Consider the following 6,000-nt stretch of genomic DNA (forward strand, 5'->3'; position numbering starts at 1 on the left):
ACATCCTCAAAGTCCTGTCCCGGAAGCGCTGGGGCTCCGACCGTGAATGCCTGCTACGCATCTACCGTACTTTGGTGCGCAGCATATTAGATTATGGTAACATCATATACGGTTCAGCTAGACAGTCCTACGTCCGTCGACTTGATCCAGTTCATAACCTTGGACTGCGACTGGCAAGTGGCGCTTACAGAACATCGCCTGTCCAGAGTTTGTATATTGACTGTAATGAACCTCCTCTACAGCAGCGTAGAGTGCTACTAACTTGTTCTTACGTACTCAGAATCCAGTCCTCACCACAACACATATGCTTCAACATTGTCGCACAGTGTAACTCAGGTTTACACTATACAAACAAACCAAACATGATTAAGCCGCTTGTCCTACGGTATGAGGAATATATTCGCGATTATAACAGTCCTCGCGAAGTCCTTCAGGTTGCGAGAAAACCCCAGCGTTTGCCGCCGTGGCACGTTTTCGCACCGTTATGTGATTGGACATTGACACATTTAAAGAAAAAAGACACCCCACATGAACACATTATACAAGAATTCCGCTTTCTACAGGACAAATATGAAAATTACACAGAATTTTACACTGATGGCTCTAAAACAAGAGAACACGTGGGTGTGGAGGCCGTAACAGAACATTGGGAAGTAAGTATTCGTTTGCCACAGCATGCCTCTGTCTACACAGCTGAAGTCTATGCAATATGGACTGTGGTTAAAAAGATCATCGCTGAAAAACACGAAAACACAATCATATACACTGACTCATTAAGCACGCTGGAGGCTCTTCACATGAAATCCGAATGTGAACCCCTGATAGGGGATATCTTAAACATGATTACAATAAACAAATACGGCACGTCAATTAGGTTTTGCTGGGTACCAAGCCATGTTGGTATACCGGGTAACGAAGCAGCGGATAGATGCGCATCAATGGCAGAGCACAAAGACATCATAAACACAACACTTCCATACAAAGATAGTATCCGTGCCATTAGGAAGGCCTTAACGTCAAAGTGGCAACACGAATGGGACCATTGTACAGAAAACAAGTTGCATCTTATTAAACCTGTAATTGGCGAGTGGAAATCATGCAATCACCAGCAACGGTTCTACGAGGTGATCTTGTGTCGACTTCGAATTGGACACACACATCTGACGCACAATTTCCTCCTCCGAAAAGAAAACCCGCCAACCTGCGAAAAATGCCTTGAATCTCTTACAGTCATACACATCCTAATAACATGTCCACACATCGACACACTGAGACGGAGGTTTTTACACAGCCTGTATAATTTGCACGCGCCATTACACCCTGCCCTATTACCAGCAGATGACCCCCTAGTGCCATTTGCTAACTTGTTCGACTTTTTAGAAAAAAAAACTGGTGATTTACACCAACTATAATGTAATACAGGTTTACTTACTCTAATGTTGCGTTTAATTTTGTCTTGTGTCTGGCGCAGCGTGGCCTTAGTTGCCTTTGCGCCATTAAACCCAAACTAACCAACCAACTAACCAACCAACTAACCAACTATTTACCATGGGGGGCTAACTGTTTGATTTGCAAGAAACCAGAAACTATAGAACACGTTTTTCTAGACTGTTGGACTGCGGTATTTTTTTGGGATATTATGCAAATAACTATAAAAAAAGAATTGCCGTTAACACCTCATGGTATTCGTTGTCTAGCCACAGTGCAAGACAGTATACGTTATAACATGTTCTTTCTTGTCGGCCTTCACAGTATCTGGAGAAACCGCATGGCTGTAAGGAACTGTGATATAAATGTGAGAACAGTAAATTCCTACTTTGCTCAAAATACGAGTAAACTGCGGGAAGTGTTTCAGAAATTAACGTATGACGATGAACTGTTGGTATTGATGGATGCCGTTGCCAAAATGAAAGTTTTGTAATCTCAACCGCAAGCTGAAAGCGCAGCGGTGGGAAAGTGAATATTGTCAGATGGTGGCAGCAGTGTGGTATTGATGTATTTGCCGATTGTCTGTAAATAAAAAAAAATTAGAAGGACGAGGCCGGCCTGGGCCTGTGGCGCAACGGATAACGCGTCTGACTACGGATCAGAAGATTCCAGGTTCGAATCCTGGCAGGCTCGTTAAATTCTTTCGTCACCTTTCTTTCCCTATTTTTTAAAACATTGCAATCTAGGATACTGCACATATTTCGCGAAAACAAATAGTTGCACGCATTACAACAAACGAATGAGTAAGCAAAAATTTAAGAAATCAGCACATAGTTTTTAACCGTCAATACCAACTCGCACAGAACAACGGTTACGGAATGACCACATTAGTCGAGGTTTACATGGTTCCAACAGCGAACATGATTTTCGAACAGGGTCCTTCGAAGTGTATCAGCGGCCCACAATATTAACCGTGGAGGGCTAACTGGCAGAAAGGCGGTCGAAGGCTGCACCCAGTATACAAGGTCAGCGGCCATGAAATTTTATGTGACGTCGGAGTGCATAGCACCCTAGCGCACTTAGCTCCATAGTGTGACCATAATGCATGGTCATTCACAGCGTGTCAGCATTTTAGCACTTTTATTTTCCAACTGCTCAAGATTTCAGCGAACAAGGGTACAAAACTTTCGTAATGCGAATATATATATATATATATATATATATATACACACACACCCCGGAAGAAAGTGCCACGAAAAAGGAAAAGAGAAAAGTGATCAGAAGGTTTGCAGTATCACGCAAACAATAAGAAAGAATATAACGTAGAGACGGCAGTTATAAAGTTCACATACAGATTTTCATCATGTCAGAAACGGTCGTAGTTTGCGTCCATTTATTTCTTCTACATTTGCACTTATATTCGTTTTCGCGTGTTTCTGTTTGGGCTCCCGTAGATCACGAGCGTGTATTCACAAATGCTAAACTGCAAGTATTACAAGTGCGGCGGCAAAAGGGACGCGCGAAGTGTACAAACAATGTCTTCGCTGTGTACAAGTGTACACAGCGAATGTACCGAAGTGTTCAAACGCGAAGTGTACAAGTGTACAAGTGTACGCGAAGTGTACAATCAAGATGCATTCGCTGTAGCTTAAAGCAGGCATCGTATCAGCGCTTTTCAAGCATAGAGCAAGGCTGCTTCCAAGGTCGCCTATTTTACGCGCGGCTCAGAACCATATTGTTATTCAGGCCCGTCTTGCCACTCTGAGGATTTGTCCTTTGAGAGAAAGTCTCTGCCAATGCACCATCCTCACACCCGATGTCTCAGCCTTGGGCGGCGCATCAGTATCAGTTCCGTCTCGCTCGGGAAGACTTTTCCGATGCCTGAGGCAGGCAGCTGCAACCGTAAGCTGTACCTCTGCCCATACGCGACTCGTGAATTCCCGATAAGCGCTGAAAGCTTTCGTTTTATCATTTTCTTTTTTTTTCACACTACTTCTAAATTCTGTTCAAGTTCGCCGAAAATACATCGTGTATCTATAGCCGCATTGATGGCCGCATGTTTACGGGAGACTCCGAAACCACAATGTTAGAACCACTGAGAAATACTATGTTGTGCCACCTCTAGCGATCGGCAAAACCCGTATATCGCGGATAATTCAAGCATGTGTTCAGGCACGTAGGATCGTCTGGGCTGGAATTCTCCGACATAAGGTGGTGACCTGACAGCCAGCGGGGTTATCTGACTGAGCTAGCTTGGATGCTCGGTTGCCACAGTCAGAAGTTCGAATCCTCGCGCGTTATTTCTTTCTTTTTCTCCCTGAAGGTGGGAAACTCGAATTCACCTGCCCCAGTTGAGTAGTGCCTGACACCGTAAAAAACGCCGAGAGCGAGTGAGGCTATACTAATCCAGGTACAACCAAAAAAAGGAAGATCCACTAAGCTTCAACAAGGCACTCCCTCACCAGAACAGGAATTGGCCTCCCTGGTGCAGTATTCGGCCACTCTCTCCCAAATGAATCATTCGATTTAACAATGGCCCTCAGACCCCAGCAGCTGCGGAGCACCTGACCAAGGCGGCGGTCAGACCTGTAAAGCAGCCGAGGCTTCTAAGAATCTCTGGCCCCGGACAGGCCGCCACTGTAAACTGACCCTTGCAACGTTTCACACCCGAGCCCTCTCGAGTGAGGCTAGCCTAGCAGGGCTCTTTGAGGAAGTATCAGGCATTGTTTGGGATATCATTGGCCTTAGTGAGGGTAGAAGAACTGCTGAGGCTTATACAGTGCTGACATATGGCCACATCCTCTGCTATAGAGGACTACAAAATAAGAAGCAATACGGAGTAGGATTCCTAATCTATAAGTACATAGCGGGCAACATTGACGAATTCTACAGCATTAATGAGAGGGTAGCAGTAGTCGTAATCAAACTTAATAAGAGGTATAAATTAAAGCTAGTGTAAGCCTACGCTTCAAGTCCAGTCACGACGATGATGAAGTAGATCAGTTTTATGAAGATGCTGAATTAGCGATGAGAAAAGTGCAAACTCAGTATACTGTAGTAATGGGCGACTTCAATGCAAAAGTGGGGGGGGGGGGGAAGAGGCAGTTGAACAAGTAATTGGCAACTACAGCGTCGATTGCAGGGACGCTAGAGGAGATATGCTGGTAGAATTCGCAGAAAGGAATAAGTTGTGAATAGTGAAAACCTTTTTCAGGAAGCGTAGCAACAGAAAGTAGACCTGGAAAAGCCCTAATGGTGAAACAAAGAAATGAAATTGATTTTATACATGCTGCCAATCCCAGCATAGTGCAGGATGCTGATTAAGTGTTAAACAGGGTAAAGTGCAGTGATCATATGTTAGTGAGGTATGCAATCACTTCAATTTGAAGAGAGAAAAAGTAAAATTGGTCAAGAAGAAACAAGCCAACCTAGACGCAGTAAGGGTAATAGCAGACCGATTCAGGTTGGCACTTGCAAACAATATATGCAGCCTTAGAACAGAGAGATGAAGATGACATAGAGGCAATGAATGAAACCGTAACTAGGCTGGCTTCAGAGGCAGCAATTAAAGTGGGAGGTAAGGCACCAAGGCAACCAGTTCTCCCAAGTAACGAAAGACCCAATAAAGAAACGACAAAGAATGAAAGGGTCCAACTCGAGAGATCAGATAGAATTCGCGGAACTGTCAAAACTAATCAACAAGGAGAAAATAAGGGACATTCGAAATTATAACGTGAGAATGGCTGAGGAAGCAGTGAAAAATGGACGCTGCCTGAAATCAGTGAGAAGGAAACTAGGCATCGGACAAACCAAGATATATGCACTGAAAGATAAGCAGGGTAATATCATCACCAATCTCGAATATATAGTAAAAGCAGCGGAAGAATTTTATACTGACCAGTACAGTACCCAGAGGAGCCATGATACCTCCATTCGAAGTAGTAATGAACAGGATACAGAAATTCCTCCTATAACTAGCGATGAGGTCAGAAGGGCCTTGCAAGACATGAAACGAGGAAGAGCGGCAGGAGAAGCTGGAATAACAGTCGATTTAATCAAATATGGAGGAGACATAATCCTTGAAAAACTAGCGACCCTTTATAGGAACTGTCTATCGACTTCGAGGGTCCCAGAGAACTGGAAGAATGCCAACGTAATACTAACCAAAAAAAAAGGGGGGGGGGAGACGTTAAAGAATGGAAAATTTATAGGCTCATTAGCTTACTTCCAGTATTATATAAAATATTCAGCAAGATAATCTCCAACAGAATAAGGGCAACACTGGACTTTAGTCAACCAAGGGAACAGGCAGGTTTCAGGAAGGGATACTCTACAATGGAACACATCCATGTCATCAATCAGGTAACCGAGAAATTCGCAGAGTACAATCAGCCTCTCTATATGCCTTTCATAGATTACGAAAAGGCATTCGAATCACTAGAGATAGCATCTGTCATGGAGGTATTATGTATTCAAAAAGTACAGGACACTTACGTAAATATCTTGGAAAGTATCTGCAGAGATTCCACAGCTACTTTAGGTGTCCACAAGAAAAGTAGGAAGATACCTATA

The 6,000-nt window shown here is 43.7% G+C and overlaps 1 non-coding gene across 1 annotated transcript; it reads left to right on the top strand.

Moving 5' to 3' along the window:
• The first annotated feature begins 2,048 nt into the window (after positions 1-2,048).
• Positions 2,049-2,121, top strand: TRNAR-ACG (transfer RNA arginine (anticodon ACG)). Its single transcript has one exon. It is a non-coding gene; the product is annotated as a tRNA-Arg (tRNA).
• Positions 2,122-6,000: the final 3,879 nt, after the last annotated feature.

This window comes from Dermacentor andersoni, chromosome 1 (assembly GCF_023375885.2).
Source record: "Dermacentor andersoni chromosome 1, qqDerAnde1_hic_scaffold, whole genome shotgun sequence".
NCBI classification, from domain to species: Eukaryota; Metazoa; Arthropoda; class Arachnida; order Ixodida; family Ixodidae; genus Dermacentor; species Dermacentor andersoni.